Genomic DNA, 18350 nt, shown 5'->3' on the forward strand with positions numbered 1-18350 from the left:
ACTATTATTATTATGATTATTATTATTAATCCAATCAAAAAAAAAAAAAAAAAGTCAATAAACATTTTCAGAGAAATTTTCTTTTAAAACCTTAGGCTTTCGTTTTCTTTTCAAAATTCAGAATTTTGAAATATAAATTCGGAATAATGAAGAAACAGGGTTTTGAGAAATTTATATTTAAAAAAAAAAAAAAAAAAACTCTTTTTCTTCTTTCCTTCTCTTCTTTTCTTCTTTTCTTCTTTCTTTCTTTCTTTCTTTCTTCTTCCCCGCGGCCCTACTTCCCTTTCCCTTCTTTTTTTTTTTTTTCCCCGCTTCCTCTGTTTCTCCCTTTCTTCTTTCTTTCGCTTCCGTCGCGGCCAAGCTCGCCGCGCCTGTCCCCCCGCCAGATCTGCTCTCTCCACCACCACTGCAAGCCGCGAGCCACGACGGCACTTCCCTCGCACGCGACTGCAGTCGCAGCCCACGGACAGCCGCCGCTGCCCGCTGCTATTTCCACCACCACCGCAGCAGCTTCACCCACGCAGGCTGCCGTCGACGCCGCCGCCCACCTCGGGCGACCCTCCTCCGCCTACACCAGCCGCGCCCTTCCACCCCCTCCAAGCTCCAGCTCCTGCAGGCCCACCTCGCTGCGCACGGTTTCTCTCTGCCCAGTTCCACTTCGCCGCCACAGTCGCACGGCTGCTCAACCCTCCAGTCCACCGCCAGTCCTCCAGAAGCTTCCTCCTCGCGCGGGTAGACCAGGCGCTACTTCTGGTGAATTCGTCCTCTATTTTTCTCTTTCCTATTTTTTAATCACTGAGTAGCTGAGGCCAGAGCACTAGTTTTTCATTAGCTGATGCCAGATTTTTGATTTGCTAGTTGAGAACGAAACTTGTGGGCTTATTTGGGTGCTGTGGTATATCTGTGGTTGGTTGTTGATTATTTGGTAAATTTTGTTCTCAATCGATGGTATTTGGGGAGAATCTTTACTCGATTTGACTGTTTATTTAGTTTTTGAGGGGGGGTTTTCTGCTCTGTTTATTTGCTTAATTATTTCTTGGGGGAACTGTTTGGACAAGTTTGAGTTTAATTGCTGCCAAGTGGGGATATTTTCTACTATTTGTTGAACAGCTAGCCCAGTTGCTTTAATTTTTCCCTGTGCCTCACCAGTGGTACTGGTTGAGCACTTTAGCCTATCATTGTTGCTGTTTTGGGAGATACTGGCTTACGTTCAGGTTTCATTTCTGGGGGATTGGGTCTCATTTGCTGAATTTTGTGTCCAATTGTGGGTGAATTGCTGCGATTATTTGCTTATTGGGGGCGCCCGTGACGCTTATACTTGCTTATTGGGGGGCGCCCGTGACGCTTATACTTGTTTATTGGGGGCGCCCGTGACGCTTATATTTGCTACTTGGTTGTTTGGGTTTGCCTGTTGACCACCATGGTGAAGCCTCGATCTTCTTCTAAGACTAGGACCCCTAGGACTCCTAAGCCCCCTCCACCTCAGCATTCCATTCCCGCCTCTGACCCCTCGCACGACCCTTCCTCCTCTGGGAGGCGGGCTCGTCTTGGGCGACAAAGAGGCGTCCATATCTCTGACCCTGCACATTTTGGGGGTCATTTGGTTTTCACCAGGGCGGCCGACAAGCGGCGCTATGAAGCGGCTTGTGAACGACGGATTATTCCTTGTCGTTATCGGGACCTCGCCACCTTGGGCCTTCTTAATATTAGCGTCCCCTTTCACGATTTGATTGAAGCCATCGGGTGGCGCCCCTATTCTCGTATCACTGACCTCCCGGCTTTTGTCGAGTTGGTTAGGGAGTTTTACGCCACGTTTGAGTTTGACCTTCCCACTAACTACACAGTTTCTACCCCTGATGTCATCCGCTTCCGTTTAATGGGCCAGGAATTCCACCATTCCATAACCGACTTCAATCTGGCCTTTGGTTTCATTGATCCTGCTTATGCTGAGTCTAGGGAGTATGCCGAGAGTGCGTGTGACTATGTCCAGCCGTTTTTCTCCCGCTATCGCTTTCTTTGGGATGATATGTCTGTAGACAGGGATAACTATGACCCTCGTCTATCCAAGGGGTCCTATCTGAAGGACCCGGCCTCTCGCTATATCCACCGTTTTTTGGCTTACAGTTTCTCTGGTAGGCGAGATAGTTCGGGCATTCTGTCTAAGCCCGAATTTTTCTTTATATGGTGCATGCAAAACAATATTAAGGTTAATCTTGGGTGTTGGCTCGCGTCTCAGTTCAAGTCCATTTTGCCTAAAAAGAAGCGGCTCTTGATTCTTGGGTCTTACATTACTCACTTGGCTATTAATTTGCATGTCCTTGATATTTCTAACCATAACTTGCATATAGCCTGTCAAATGGAGCCTTTGGATATTCCAAGCTTAGAGAAAATGGGCTTAGTTCGAGAGGGCGACAATGGTTGGGAGGTTGTTCCCCCGGGACCGCTACACCCTCCCCCTCGTTCATCCTTTGCCAGTGCCTCCACGGCAGGCGGTGATCCCGGTCCATCTTCCTCCGTTCCCCTCCATTCCGCCCATACGGATGAGGAATGGAACCAGCTCCGCAACACAGTCGAGCGGCTTGAGATTCGGCAGAAACACATGGACGTTAACATTTACAATATGGCGCAGAATCTAGCGGCTTTTATGCAGCAAGCCGGGTTCCCTCCTCAGTTTCCGCCTAACCCACCCTTGTCTTGACGCCTTCAGGGAAGTACCGTTGCCCCTCCCCTTTTTCTGATATTATCTTTTCACATTGAGGGCAATGCGTCATTTAGGTGTGGGGGGGTCAGTTTGGGTGCTAGTTCTCGTTTCTTTATTATTATTATTATTTTTTTTTTATCTTGTTTTCTGCTTAGGTGTTGCTCCTTTATCTCTTTTGAGTGTCTTTCCCTTACTTCTATCTTGGTGAATATTTTTGGCAGCGCACTTTTTCTTGTTAGTTGTGGTTTGTACTATGAGTTGAGTTACAGTGGCAAGTAAAAGCATGCCTTCTTGGTGAATACTTTGAGTCTAACGACGTGGTGCAATTTATGGCTAACTTGTTTAGGCAGTATAAATATTTTGCTGGCACTGTTGTGTAGTTTGGTCTCCTGTTTACCTTAGTTCTCCATATTTGGGACATGACGCAGGCTATGATCTGTAATTATTTGGTATCTTGGTGTTTTCTGGTGAATAATGTATGGCTATACTCCGCTGGTGTCGCCACCTAGTAACCGGGAGTCTTCACCACAAGTGTCGGCTCTCGCGTCAAAAAGTGACGATATCTATGAGTAAATAGACCGGGAGCTACGAAAGGTCGAGTAACTGGGCTCTTTCATCTAAAAATGTCAGAGTTCACGTCAAAAGATTTGAATAGCTCGGGGCTAAGCATCGGAAAAAGGAAAAAAGAAAAAAAGAGAAACAAAACAGAAAAGAAAAGGGAAAAAAAAAAAGAAAAAAGAAAATCAGATGTGGAGAATATGTGAGTTTATGACCATATTAGCCTGCCGATCCTTGGTTCGTATTGTTGAGATTTTGGTTGCCAGTTGACTTAATTACTAACTGTTGCTAGTTATTATTTGGATTTCCTAAGCGAGTTAGCCATGAATTGGACAGGTCTATGGACTTAAAAGCTAACCGTGAGAGATATGTCTTGACACTTAGTCACTAGACCTTGATTTTGGGTATAGGCACAGCTGGCTATGATAATGTGAAAACTAGCCATTGTTGAGTTAAATTTTCCTCATGCTTGGGGGCAAGCATGATTCAGGTGTGGGGGGAATTGATAGGGTACAATTTGTTAGTAATTTTATTATTAATTTTCCCTTTTATCCCTGACAAATATTGTGTTAATTGCTGATATTTACTCATATTTGGTATGTGGACTTAATTTCAGGAATAAAGCAGAAAACTACCAAAAGGAGGGACTTTATGGAAAATATGGAGACTTCTAAGGGTTTCAATGCTTGGGTCCTTGAATTGGTGGGGACCACAAGCTAGTGGAAGGCATCTAGTCATTTGGACTCTAAAAAGAAAGCTACGGAAGGAGACTTGGGGCAAGAAGTACTTTGAAGGCTTTGTCCACATGTGTGGGGACCACGTAGAGAGCCTTTAGTTATCTTTCTTTTGTGGCTTAAATAGGGATAACGTAGAGTAGCAGAGGGATATCTCTAGTTTTAGTCTTTTAGTGTAGCTTTACTTTTTTCCTTCTTTTGACTGGCCTCTGGCACACGCCAGGTGTTCGACAAAATTCCCCAACGGGAAAAACACATTTTATTCCTTGCTTCTTAATAGAAAACGCTATGCTTTTGCAATCCATTAATTCGTGTGATGATTTAATTATGCGGCGTGGCTAAGTCTTCCATCTAGTCAAGGGTCAACTCGACGGCGCAGTCCCGAAAACCTGTGAGATCTAATTAGTTTTCACGCGTTCCTTAATTTATTAATATTTGCACGTTGCCTGCTTGTATTTTCATGGGATTATTTTATTAATTGGATGTCAAGGGCCCGATGTTCAATGTGATTTATTAGTCTCGTGCCAATTTAGTCAATTAAATCCGTAATTGTTTGATTGATTAATATTAGTGGCAACTGGTGTGTTTACACATTAGGGGAACGTGCGATCTAATTTAAATAACCCTCGTAGCGTGTTATTGGTTAGGGCTAGGTTTTTCTAATATTAATGCAATTGGGAAATTAATTCCTACGGTCGTACCTAGGAGTATTTTCTGGTTAGGGGTGATCAATGGTCGTACCTTGGTTATCAATAATTTAAGGAAAAATTGGTCGTCAGACTATAACTAGCCTATTAATAAATTAAGTGAACCTCTCCTGTATCAATGATCGGATAAATGGACTGTGCCTGAATAGTTGCATCCTTGGCTAGAATTTATTTATTCTTGATTTAATTCCTGCTATATTCGTGCTAGTTAATTATTTATTTTTAGTTGAATTGTTTAATTGTTTTTAGTTTCATTCCGGTAAAACCCCCCCTTATCAATTGGACTTTAAAAAGAGACAAATATCTCCAGTCCCTGAGGAGACGACTTTACTTGCCACTGCCTACTATTTTTGCCAACTAATTAATTCTGGTATATCGGATTCAGCAAACTCTTCGGGAACAGGGTGAATCAAGTAACCCATTGCACACCTAGAGTCCCTGCTCCAGTACCTAGGATTAATTATTGACAGCTCTTAGTGGTAGCTAGGTTCTATATTATTATTATTATTATTGCACAGGTTGACGACCTGTCACTCATGCCACAAATCCAATCAACAAACTTATCAAGAGTACCATCTGTAAGGTAATCGTCATCTGGATAGAAAAACGAAAAATCATTTTTCAAGATTGAGGAACAATTATGAAGACTGTCAAGCAATGAAAATCAAAATTCAAACATTTGAACAACCATCCTTATCAAGTTTTATTCCTTTCAGTATCTGTGTTTCAGAAAATTCATATAGGATTATCTACCAAAGTTGTTGACGCATTAATCAAAATGGTAAAAGAAAGAAGAAAAATTAGAAAGATTGTGTTGAGATATACCAACTTTTCCTATAGATTTTATCAGATTGAGTTTGATATCAAAATAATTAAGTTATTAGAAAAATAAGGATATTTGTTAACAAAAAATCATGTGGTTTGTTAACAAATATTTTAACTAAGATTTGCTAGTAGAAGAAGATTATATTTTGTTAAAATTTTTAAGATAACTGTTAGTTAGATATTTTGCTAGTTTGTTTCATGTAATCACTACAAATAGTGAGTTGATAAATGTAGAACACAAACTCATTTTTCATCTTTAATACAAGTCTCTTATAAGTTTTTTTTGCAACGCTAAGGTGTTGTTTCTTAGTTTATATTTCAAAAAACCAACAAAGTGGTATCAAGAGCCCAAATCTTAAGGGCCTCTTTCTTTGAGAGTGAGTGAATCTAGTGAAAATCTCTTTTTCACTATAAAATTATACATTTAAGCCTTCAACATCAAAATGCCAGGAAACAACTTCTTGTCGAATCCTTCAAGTTTCACTGGTGACAACTACTAAATTTGGGCTGTCAAAATGAAGTTCTATTTGGTGGCTATGATCTTTGGGATATGGTAGAGACAGATCCTGTTTCTGAATTGTCGGAAGATTCAACTATTACAGAGATGAGAGCCCAGAGGAATGCCGTTAAAATGAGATCAAAAGCCATGACATGCATTCATTTAGCAGTTTTCAATGCAGTATTTACAAAAATTATGGCTTGTGAAACTGCAAAGGAAGCTTGGGATGCTCTCAAAGTGACTTTTTAAGGCAATGACAGAATAAGACAGATGCAAGTTTTGAACCTTAGGAGAGAATTCGAACTGTTTAGGATGAAAGACAAGAAAACATTAAAGAGTATTCTGACAGACTCTGAAATGTTGTGAACAAAATCAAGTTGATTGGAGAACAACTTTCGGATAGCAAAGTTGTAGAGAAAGTATTGATAAGTTTACCAGAAAGGTTTGAAACCAAGATTTCCTCCCTTGAAAATTCAAGGGATCTCTCTCGGATGACCTTGTCAGAATTGATCAATACTTTAGAGGCACAAGAACAAAGACGAACTATAAGAACTGAAGAAATCATTGAAGGTGCTTTTCAAGCAACAAATAAGGATCAAATTCGACAAGGTGGTAGAAATGACCAAGAGAAAAATAGCAAAGATGAGAAGAAAAATGGCAAAAATCCTCCGTATTCACACTGTAAGAAAACCTCACATCTTCAATATATTGTTGGTTTAAACCTGACATTCATGTAGGTTTTGTAAGCAAATGGAACATATGGAGAGAGTTTGCAAAAATAAAGGAAAAAGAAGACATCAATCTCAGATGGTTGATGAAAAAGATGAGAAGCAACCTTTTGTGGCCACTTGTTTTGCAAACAATAATTTTAGTTCTGAAACTTGGCTAATAGATAGTGGTTGCACTCATCACATGGCATATGAAGAATCTATGTTTAGAAAACTTGATAAATCGCAAATCTCCAAAGTCAAAATTGGAAATAGAGGTTATATTGAGGTGAAAGGCAGAGGTAGTGTTGCTATTGATTATGGTTCAGGTATCAAAATTATTTTTGATGTTTTATATGTACCTGAAATTAATCAAAATCTATTAAGTGTTGGACAGTTATTGGAGAAGAATTATTCTGTCATTTTCAAAAACAGGACCTGTGTTATACATGATCCAGTTGTGAATGAGTTTTTCTCAGTGAAAATGAGAGGCAAAAATTTTGCTTTGAATTTGTCAGAAATTGACAATACTAAGGTGTAGTATTTTGAATCAAAAAATTCAGATATTGCTAAAATTCAGGAGAAGATCACTGATGAGGCAATTGAAGGAGTTTATGTTGTGAAAATTCATGAAAAGCTACCCAAAGATGATGGTGGTGACAAAACTGATAAAAAACCATACAAAAATTTGAAGGATTGCTTTATGTCTCTGATAGCAATTATTTTTTGTATTGCAAATTTCTTCTTCAGGTTCATCTATTACATATGGGAGTTCCACTTTCAAGTTGCAAAGAAATCATTTGAATACATCAAAAAATTTGGTATTGATTTTGAAGTTTGGCTCAAGAAACATTGCAAGACTGATTACCAGATTGCAGACATTTTTATGAAAGTATTGTCCAAAACAAGGTTCAAAAATTTAAGAAGACAATTGAAAATCTACAGCAAAAATGGCAAGGAGGAGTGTTGAGATATGCCAACTTTTCCTACAGATTTTATCAGATTGAATTTGACATCAAAATAATTTAGTTATTAGAAAAATAAGAATATTTGTTAACAAAAGATCATGTTGATTTGTTAACAAATATTTTAGTTAAGATTTGCCAGTAGAAGAAGATTATATTTTGTTGAAATTTTTAGAATAATTGTTAGTTGGATATTTTATTAGTTTGTTTCATATAATCACTATAAATAGTGAGTTGATGAATGTAGAACACAGGCTCATTTTCCATCATTAATACAAGTTTCTTATAAGTTTTTTTTGCAATACTAAGGTGTTGTTTTTTAGTTCATGCCCCAAAAAACCAACAGACTGCTTCTGTTATTTATGACAGCTAATATGTATCATTAGTTTTGCTATCAACAACTTATCACTGCACATGTATACTTACTAATGTGGTAGCCCATCTCAGTAGATCTAATTGAAGGAGTTACTTAACATATTGCAATCCTATCTTTCTTTTTGTGATAATTTCATGAACCTTCTTTAAGGTTTTTCGTAATATCACTTAGCATTAGTGGTGGAGTCAAGTCTTATAATCATTGGGGCCCGTACTGTATTTCTAAATTGATATTATTGTTATGTTAAAAAAAGTAGTTTACATTAAGATTGTATTTTATCTTGAATTTTCAAGTTTTAAGCTTCTAACATTATTTCTTTTCCATATCCTATTCAATTTTGTATGTTAATAGCTTCCAAACAATTTCACCAATGGAGAGATGTCTAGAAGAAAATACTAATATTTTGGGGCCGGGGAGGGAAGGGGAGGGAGGGGTAATGTTTGGGGAGATTGGGATTTTTCAACATATAAGGGGCAATGTAAATCAAAATTTGTATTTTCCAAAATTTAGGGGTTACAATTATAAGAAAAAAACTAAAAAACTTTCAAATCTTTGAAGCCCATTCTTCATTACAGGATGGCTCTATCATTCCTTATCATCCATGAGATTTTAAAAATATTCCTTACCTCGTCAGTTTGAACTGTCTAGATATTTCATTAAATGCCATCAACTGACAACATTACCCTTGCACTATTAATAACTATTATTTTACCAAAAAAAATCCAAAAGGAAGAAAAAACTTTTAAATAAAAAAATTATGGACAAAAGATAACCAAATTGTCATTCCAAATTGGTTTGTATTTCTCTGTGTCTCCAACTGGTACTTGAGCTTAGTCTATAGTTGGTCACTTGAATAATTTTAGTAAATAATTAACACCTTGGAGAATTTTATCAGTCGAATTTGTAGAAGGCAGGCAAATTTTTTTACAAAGTGCATTCTAATAAATGATGTTATGGAAGTTGCATTTAAAATTATATTAATATTTTCATACGTGTGGTATGCATGCAACCTCCACTTATAAAAAAAGTTATTGAAAATATTAGTTTAAGAATTATTTTGTAACCAAAATTTTTTTAGCTTTACTATTACCCTTATTTATCCTATTTATGAAGCTTACAATAGACATAAAAATTAAAATAAGGCTAAAAGGTAAATGTAAAAATATGAGAGGTTGCATGTAAGAAACTTGAGTTAGATGGAATTCCTTGCTCCCACGCGTTTGCAGTTATGAAAGCGGAAGATATGGACGAGATTCCTAAATCATGCATTCTGTTTAGATGGACTCAGCAAGCAAAGCCAGCAGAAAAAAAAAATTCTATTCAACTTGAAGATTCAGCAATTCAAACAGCTCAATTTGGTGTTTTATATGCATTAAGTAATCAAATGTGTTTTTATGCAGTTAAGACACAACAAGGATATGATGAAGCTAGAGATTGCATTATAAATTTAGCATCTCGTTTCAAAAATCTTTGGGTGAATGACACGCCTCTAGTGCATAAAGCTAAATGAAAGGACAATATGATGGATGAGTCCACAAAGAGGAGTGATTTTGATGTTCCTGATCCAATTCTGTAACAAAGTTCATAAAGCAAAAGTCCTACTTATTTGTATCTTTCTTGTAACATTATTTTTTCTTGCAATTTTCTATTTTAGTTATCCATCTGACACTAGTACGGGCATAGATACGGATTAAGCAACTAGTTTGAGGAGTAATATTTTTTATCATAAAATTAATTTGAATTGAATTAACAAGTTGATATTTTCAAAAAAAAAGTGTAATTTTTTGGGACTTAGATTGTCATTTTTGAAAAAATTTTAAAAAACTATATTTTGGCAATTGTTGTCTTTGACACTTAATTGTCTAGACCAACTTTTATCAGTTATCCGCATACAATTAGTGTCATTAAGAATAATTGAAGTTCTGATAGCAATACTCTATTCAAATGTAAATATCAACCCAAGTGACAAAATAAATGATAACTAAACAAATGAAATATGAGCTCAATTAATCGTGTTCAGACTACAAATTCGGTTAATGGATAATTAGTATATACTAAATTGTATTTCCATTTGTAGAAAAATAATATGCATTTTATATCTACTAACGAATAAATTACTGATGTTTTAAATAAATCAAACCTAAACTCATGGTATGATATGTATGCAGTTGCTCACATTTATATTTATGCCATCATTCTTTCTTTCCATTTTCTTTTTAATAGTGCAAATTTCTTTTAATTATATTGGTAAAAAAAATAAAATACTTTACTAATTATTCCAATTTATGTAGCAAGTGTTAGTAATTTCATTAGAAATTATGCTATGTAAAAATGGTTTAATAATTTTTTACTAAACATAAATACTGCATACAAAAGAAAAAGATATTTGATTTTGTTTTACTTTGATTAGAAAAACTTGTGATAGTAATAACGAAAATGGTGACAGTGGTGCAAATTTTGAATCAACAATCAACGTACCCTTGATTATGGTAATTTTTTAGTAGATCAGACCAATATATGCCATAAAGTGGTAAGATTTAATCATTTATGAGTTGACAATTTTAGCAGTCTATACACCCTTCACCTATAAAAAATTATGATTATTATAAAATGACATTTTATAATAATTTACATAATATTTGCCAACTAAAAATAAGTTTGATAAAAAAATATGCATACAAATTTATAATGTAAATGATACAAAATATATTTGAAAGTCACAAAACTTAATATATGGGTAAATTTAATAATTTTCAAAGATCATGCTACATTAATACACCTTTAACTTTTATAATTGTGACCTAGAAAATAAATTTATTAAAATTTTACCATTTTATTAAATTCATAAGTATTAATATACGGAAATTGTGATGTATAGATAAGTGCTATTCTATATATAACTCGAAAGATTTGTTATTGTCATCCAAACTGTCTAACCTTTCACAAATTCAAAAATAATTCAAAAATTTGTAAAATGACAAATTATTCTTACATATTTTATAAGGTCATGTGAAAAAATAGCCTTCATAGTATATTTAAAATGCTTGAAACACATAACATTTATAAATGATGCATACAATCGTTTATTAGACATTTACGTTATGAGCAATTACTAACTATAATATTTAGTTTCAATCATTAATAAAAAATCTTAGCATTATTTTAAATAAACTTTCTAATACTTGTTTCATATAAGTTTCTTTAAGTAAAATAATAAATTTATGCCACAAACTAGTAAGTTTTGACGATTAACCAAATTTATTATTCTATCAACAAGATTTACTGTTAATCTATAAAAACTTACTATTACTTGAAATAAACTTACTCTCCAAAAAGTAAGTTTCCAATATAGAGTAGTAATTTATTTTTAAAAAAGTAATTTTTCATATATAATTCGATTTGCCTCGGGTTAACTTACTATTTTTAATGCGAAATTTACTAACCAAATTTTTAGGTATTATCTTATTTAGATGACCGGTCCAACAGATAATCAAATGATCGTTAAACGTATTTTTACCTGTGATATTAGGTAAAACCAGTTTCATTATCATAATTATGTTACTTCAGACTTTTCCAAAAATGGAAAAAAAGCATTTGTTTTTGTTTGATAGATAGAAAAAACATTTGCAAACTTGTCTCTATACCCTTCTCAATCCCTCCCTATCCCTCTCGCTTACACAACATCATCTTCCACACCAATACGACCTTACACAGAGTCATTCTTACCCGGTATTTACTTCTCCATCTTGAGTCATTCTTACCAGTGAAAATAAGTCCAACAAGTCTTGGAAGCCTATCGGTTTGCGTCATTCTCTGGAAAGGTCCTTCTTTTTAGCGTCGTTCTCTAGAAAGGTCCTTCTTTTCTTGATTTCACCACGAGAAAGCTACTAGCAGACGAGGGGAAGAGTAGCTCCCAAGGAGGGTCAGCAGAGCAAGGCAAACAGCAAAGGCACTACGCTTTTGGTGCTTTTGCCATTTCACTCTCACAAGACAAGATCATTATACAACCTTGGGATGGTCTAAAACTTGCACCTTTACTACAAAAATTGGTTGTTTTAAGTAAAACTTAGTACTTCATCTTTGTGTTTTAATTTTTTTCTATCCATATCTGAAAACTTTCTAGGAACATCATTCATGGCTCAATGAGGCTGGAGTTGTGCTACTAGTCATCAAGCAAGACCCAGGTTCAGGTAACGACCCTATCTCCCAATATTTAGTATAATATTTACTAGTAATGAGCGGTAGTTTTGGACATTAATGTATTTGTTAACCTATTTTTAAGATATGTTGTTATGAACTGAGTCTTATGGATGGTGATGGAGCTAATCATATGATCAGCTACAATGATGATCAAATGAAAAGCAATTGAAAGTTAGTTACTGCAAGCAAGCAAGAAGTTAACAGTTTGCTAGAATATTAGTGTTAGGTAATAGAGGGAATTTTGTAGTGCTTATTACTAAATCTTCAACCCACTTTCTGTATATAAATAGAGGATTGATTGTATCTTAGGCAGCAATGATTTGAGTTGTAATAACTTCTCCTCTCTGGAATAATAAAATCTTCTCATTCTCCCTCAACCTCTTTTCTGATACTTACCTTTTTCTCAATTCTCACTTCTTCTACTTTCTCCCTAAACCTCTTCTCTGATACTTACCTCTTTCTCAATTCTCACTTCTTCTACTTTCTCCCTAAACTCTCTTTTCTGAACCAGATCATTATATATGTGTCCTATAATATAATATTTAATATTTTAGTTTAGTATTAGTGAGTAATATTTAGTATAATATTTTACTAGTAATGAGCACTATTTTTTGATGGTAATGTGTTTATTAATCTATTTTTTTTAAGATATGTGTCCTATAATATAATATAATATTTTAGTTTAGCAGTAATGAGGAGTGAGCACTAGTTTTGCATATTAATGTATTTGAATATTTGGATGTTAATGTATTTTTAAGATATTTGGATATTAGGATATTAATGTATTTGTTAATTTATTTTTAAGAAATATGTTGGGCTATTATTGGATTGGAAGTAATCTCTTCACAGTATAAAGCTCTCCACCCTGAAGAGGAGCACCAGTCATTGTCTATACAGAAGGCTATCAACTACGTTAGAGACTACTACTATAGCATGCAAGTACCGGACGATGTGAAGGAAGACGCATACTCTTGTCAACGGGTATTTGAATACGCCAATGGGCTTGTTTGGATTGAGATGATTTCAAGTAAAATAATTTGTTTTACAAATTCCAACTATATTTTTATTTTCTCAGTCACCTTTTTATCTCATATATATCACAATACAAAAAAATGCTATAGTAATTATCTCAAATAAATCATCCAAATAAACTCCTATCCAAACAAACGCAATGTTTGAATGAGGATTATCCATGGGATCGTGCCAACAGGAGGTGTAATCCACCTCAAAATGTAAGTTTGTTCTAGTTAATGTTTTCTGTAATTTTTTTAAAAATAGCTAATACTAAATAAAATGTTTGAATTTTTGTCTTTACAAATAAAGCGATTCTTTGCAAGAAGTTTTATACAGCCAAGCACAAAGGAAGAAGTCAATTTGGCACTCTCACAATTTCCTCTTACTGGTGTAGTGTGTGTCTATCAAAGCTTTATCCGTCTCAAAGGAAGGGTTAGGAAAAAAATCAACTAAAATTATGTATATGCACAATCATGTGTTTTGATGTAAAATTGAATGTTATTGCATTGTAGGACATTTATCATGGACCAACGGAGGAGGAAAATTATTTGGGACTTCATGCAATTTTGTTGATGGGGTTTTGGGTCAAAGATGGGGTTGAGATATTTCAATCCAAGAATTCATAGGGTACTGGTTTTGGACACAATGGGATTAGAAAAATCAGAAGAGAGCTCGTCTCCAAGATAATGTATCCTACGGATATATTTTGGTGTCATAGGGGACTAAAATCCTATCAAGTAGGCCTTTCCAAAGGTAAGGAAGAGGACAAAGATGGGGGTGGAAATAAAGGAACAAAAGAAGTGGCAAAAGGGGAAAACCTGGTGCTTCTTCCAAAAATCAATGGCAAAGGGAGAAGGAAGCCTGGTGCTTTTCAACAAATGAAGGTGTGAGTTCTACATTTTGCAGTGTATATATCTGTTGAGCCAAAACATATTTTAGGATGTTATTTATTTTTGATTATGTGTTGATTTTCATGAATGTTAACATGGGCTTTGATAATAGGATATTTGAGGTTTTTCTTTCAAAAGTAAAAATGATTTGGGGGATACTTGTTCATATTCTGAACTCTCTTAAAGGTTATTGTTAATTTTTAAGCTTATTACTTTCTCTGTCTCTGCTGCTGGCAATTTGTTGACCTTGGTCGATCAATCCTTGGTTTTGATGATTAACAAACCAAAATGAAGATTTGGGCTAATGTTTTTATGTGAGCAATTTGTTAGAACAGATTCTTGTGGCACAAAAGAAGAAGCAAAAACAGGGCACTCATGTGGGACGTCCGAAAGGATGAAGAACATCAACGGACGCACGCATCGGACGCACATCGATCGCATCGGACGTCCGAGAAATTTCGCAAAGATTTGATGACTCTCTGACGACGTTCGGACGCAGGGTTCGGACGTCCGACAGGTGGTTTGGACGCAGGGTTCGGACGTCCGACAGGCCAACGGCTAGTTTTGACAGCATTTAATATTTGACCGTTGGAGAGCCTTTTGGAGCCATTTCTCACCTTCTATAAAAACCCCAAAGCACAAGAAGACAAGGGACTTTTGCCAACACAAAATACAAGCTTACAAGTGAGATTTTTGAGTAGAAAGATTCTTTGTTGGTTGTATAAGGGGTTGGGAAAGTTGGGTTGTGAGGTTGCTCAAGTGAAGGTTATTCTCTAGGAGGAGTAAAACCTTGGTGAAGGTGATCCTATCACTTGAAGTGGTAAAACCTTGGTGAAGGTTGCCTCATTTGTATAAAATAGTTCTTAATTGGGTGAGTGATCTTTCAAGTGTAGGTTGTTGAGGGTTAACTAGAATTGTTGTAAAACTCCTTGGTTCAACCAAAGTGTGTTTGGGGTGAGGAAGGAGTGAGTCTTCACTTGTACATCTTGGTTAGCATCGCCATCTATTGAAGAAGCTATTGGATTCATATTTGGTTTGCATTTCTTATCTTTTCTCTTTAATTAAGTTTTCTTTATTGTGCTTAAATTTGATATATCTTTGTGCATCATTGTGATATTGTTTGTACTCATTGGGTTGCACCGGGCACTTACAATTGGTATCAGAGCTTGGTCTCTTTTGATCAAGTTTAACCGCTTAGAGTAAAGATCATGGCAACCATAAAAGTTTCTTTTTTAGAAGGGCAATCTATTGATAGACCACCTATGTTTAATGGTTCTCATTTTAGCATGTGGAAACAAAGAATGATGATTTTCTTACAATCCGTTTATATTATTATGGTATGTGGTAGAAGATGGTACTTATGAAGTTAGAATAGTTGACTCTACCACTAATTTGAGTAGATTAAAGACTAGACAAGAATTGAATGAAAAAGACAAAAGATACCTTTCTTTGAATGCCAAGGCCATGTGTATATTGTATAATGCATTAGATGTAAATGAATCTAGTAGGATTAAAGGTTGTAAATCAGCTAAAGATATTTGGGATAAATTGTGTGTATTTCATGAAGGTAACCAAGATATTAAAGAACAAAAGAAATCTTTGCTTGTTTCTCAATATGAATTTTTCAAAATGCATCCTCTTGAAAATGTTGATAAGATGTGTAGTAGATTTTGTGACATTATTGAAAATCTTAAATTGCTTGGAAAAGAATATTCTTTGGATGAGAAAAATAGAAAGATTTTGAATGCCTTGCAAAAAGAATGGGAAAACAAAATAAATGCTATAGAAGAAGCAAAGGATTTAAATTCTATGTCCATTGAATCTCTTGTGGATACCCTAACCTCTTATGAATTAAAGCTGAAATTCAAAGTGCAAGAGGAAGAAAATGCAAGATTGTATAAGAGAGGCATTGCTTTTAAAGCATCTCAAGTGGGGGATAACCCATCCTTCATGGGTAATGAAATCATGGAAGTGGACAATGATATAACTCCTCACATCAAAAGTTTCAAGAAGATCTTCAACAAGAGATGTTCAAGAGGAGATTGCAAAATTACATGGGATGAATGCAATTCAAAAAGAGAAAAAGAAGAGTTGGCCCAAATGGCACTAATGGCCGTTGGAGAAGATGAGGTAAGTTCTTATCACTCTTCTTGTGATGAAGATAATGAAGATGATGATGTGAAAATTCTTATGATTAAAATGCATAAAAGTTTGAGAAAATCTTATGCTAAAAATAAAGATTTGAAAACAAAAATAAATGATTTGTTGGAAGAAAACTCCAAACTTTTTCAAGAAAACAAATGTTTGAGAATGGAAAATGATGATTTAAAAAATCAAAAAAGTGTTTTGATTGCAAAAATAATTTGAAAAGGAAGTTGGAAGAGAAAACAAAGTTTTATGAAAAAATGTTGGAGGAACAAAATGTGTTAAAGAAAAGAATTAATGATTTGAACGAGTTTCTCCAAAACGAAAAACAAAAGTTTTCTCAAACAAAAGAAAACAAATCTTTTCAAGGCACAAATAAGTTTGCTATGATAAGAAATAAGAAAATTAGTTGCATTAAATCCACCTATGTGCAAAATACTTCTATCATGTGTCACTTTTGTTGCAAATTTGAACATATGCAAAATGATTGCTATGTAAAGAAAAATATGAGAAAATGCATGAAATCCATGTGGATTGCTAGATCATGTCGTATTAACTCCCAAGGACCCTATAAAGAAAGGGTACCAAATGAAATTTCTCATATTTAGGTACATCATGAAGATTTGATCCAAGGAGTGCTGAATGGTTGTAAGTACATTTGAAAATTTTGATATTCAATATGGTCTTGATTTGAAAAATAAAGGGGGAGTTTGTTTTTTTTGATTGATGCCAAAAGGGGGAGTAGGATTTATTGAAATTTCTTTGTATGTTGGCACTTTCTAAGGGGGAGCTTTATTTGAACTTATTTGATAAAAGAAATCTTCATTTTGTTTGTCATCATCAAAAAGGGGGAGATTGTTGACCTTGGTCGATCAATCCTTGGTTTTGATGATTAACAAACCAAAATGAAGATTTGGGCTAATGTTTTTATGTGAGCAATTTGTTAGAACAGATTCTTGTGGCACAAAAGAAGAAGCAAAAACAGGGCACTCATGTGGGACGTCCGAAAGGAAGCTATCGGACGTCCGAAAGGATGAAGAACATCAACGGACGCACGCATCGGACGCACATCGATCGCATCGGACGTCCGAGAAATTTCGCAAAGATTTGATGACTCTCTGACGACGTTCGGACGCAGGGTTCGGACGTCCGACAGGTGGTTTGGACGCAGGGTTCGGACGTCCGACAGGTGGTTCGGACGTCCGACAGGCCAACGGCTAGTTTTGACAGCATTTAATATTTGACCGTTGAAGAGCCTTTTGGAGCCATTTCTCACCTTCTATAAAAACCCCAAAGCACAAGAAGACAAGGGACTTTTGCCAACACAAAATACAAGCTTACAAGTGAGATTTTTGAGTAGAAAGATTCTTTGTTGGTTGTATAAGGGGTTGGGAAAGTTGGGTTGTGAGGTTGTTCAAGTGAAGGTTATTCTCTAGGAGGAGTAAAACCTTGGTGAAGGTGATCCTATCACTTGAAGTGGTAAAACCTTGGTGAAGGTTGCCTCATTTGTATAAAATAGTTCTTAATTGGGTGAGTGATCTTTCAAGTGTAGGTTGTTGAGGGTTAACTAGAATTGTTGTAAAACTCCTTGGTTCAACCAAAGTGTGTTTGGGGTGAGGAAGGAGTGAGTCTTCACTTGTACATCTTGGTTAGCATCGCCATCTATTGAAGAAGCTATTGGATTCATATTTGGTTTGCATTTCTTATCTTTTCTCTTTAATTAAGTTTTCTTTATTGTGCTTAAGTTTGATATATCTTTGTGCATCATTGTGATATTGTTTGTACTCATTGGGTTGCACCGGGCACTTACACAATTTGTGTTGCAAACTTAGGGGGATTGGCTTTAAGTATGAGAAATGCCAATTTTGAGAATTGTTTAACCTTTTTATGTTTCTCTAGAACTGTAGCTTATTATATTCTGTAGGTTTAACTTGTGCGTCTATAAACATATGGTACCTCATTGTCATAAGATTCTGATTTTTAGTCCTAGCTTTTCAGCGTTAATATTGGCACATGATTACATGCTGAT

At 35.4% G+C, this 18350-nt stretch overlaps 1 pseudogene; it reads right to left on the reverse strand.

Moving 5' to 3' along the window:
- LOC113737543 (linamarin synthase 1-like) overlaps positions 1-18350 on the reverse strand; it is a 29479-nt pseudogene that overhangs the window by 8422 nt on the left and 2707 nt on the right.

This window comes from Coffea arabica, chromosome 1c, assembly GCF_036785885.1.
Source record: "Coffea arabica cultivar ET-39 chromosome 1c, Coffea Arabica ET-39 HiFi, whole genome shotgun sequence".
Classification (NCBI taxonomy): domain Eukaryota; kingdom Viridiplantae; phylum Streptophyta; class Magnoliopsida; order Gentianales; family Rubiaceae; genus Coffea; species Coffea arabica.